Source organism: Echinops telfairi, unplaced genomic scaffold (genome assembly GCF_000313985.2).
Source record: "Echinops telfairi isolate 266 unplaced genomic scaffold, ASM31398v2 ScPeMD7_7457;HRSCAF=8495, whole genome shotgun sequence".
NCBI classification, from domain to species: Eukaryota; Metazoa; Chordata; class Mammalia; order Afrosoricida; family Tenrecidae; genus Echinops; species Echinops telfairi.
The window spans coordinates 28488914-28489844 of record NW_022111357.1 but is presented as its reverse complement, the minus strand read 5'-3'; the positions used below and the strand labels follow the sequence as shown (position 1 = coordinate 28489844).

Below are 931 nucleotides of genomic sequence, written 5' to 3'. Positions count from 1 at the left end.
CCACCTTTCACCAGGGACTTAATTGCCTTGGGCAAGCGAGATGTGAGATGGGTTCCCACTTTCTCCCCCTTCTCCCCCACCTTCCCCCTAACCTCATGGTATCACTACCCTCACTGTCGATCCCGAGAGGTTTATTTGTCCTGGATTCTGTGTGCCGAGCACTCTTATCTGTACCAGTGTACATACTTTGGTCTCCATGGATTTGTAAGGCGTCATGAGGTGGGGGTAGGGGGAAGCATTACAAAACTAGAGGAATGGAGCGCCGTGCTCTCCTCGATATTACCCAGTTGAATCTCAGCCTGGGCGCCTTCAAGATGCCTACCACCCCTCTCGTGGACCGGGACACCAAACACGGAAACATGGCCCTGCTACCCATCCGAAGTCAGTTCAAAGGGCCTGCTCCTTGAGAAACAAAAGGTACAGATATTGTGGATGAGGCCATCGATTACTTCAAGGCCAACGTCTTCTTCAAAAGCTACGCAATTAAGAGTGAAGCAGACAGGATCTTGCTATAGATCACTCTGCATTTTGGGATGCCTGAAGAAATTCCAGAAGTGCAATTCCAGAAGCCAAGGGGAGACAGAAATGTACATGCTGGGCATCACTAATGTCCCCATACCCGGAGAGGCCGGGTTTCCACTGAACGCCATTTATGCCAAACCTGCAAACAGGCAGGAGGATGAAGTGATGAAGGCCTCTTGCAGCAGCTAAGGCAAGAGACGGGACTGCGGCTTGTGAGAACGTTTTTGACTCTCAGAATGACAAGCCTAGCAAGTGGTGGACGCGCTTTGTGAAGAGGCAGTTCATGAACAAGAGTCTCTCAGGACCCGGACAGGAGAGGGAGCTTGGGCAGACGCTGCCTCCATGGTGACAGGCAGCGTTTGACAGCAAGATGTACACAGTTCTTTGCCTTCATTTCTTAAAGTTTTTT

At 50.8% G+C, this 931-nt stretch overlaps 1 pseudogene; it reads left to right on the top strand.

Moving 5' to 3' along the window:
• Positions 1–254: 254 nt before the first annotated feature.
• On the top strand, positions 255–871 carry LOC101652934 (annotated as a pseudogene).
• Positions 872–931: the final 60 nt, after the last annotated feature.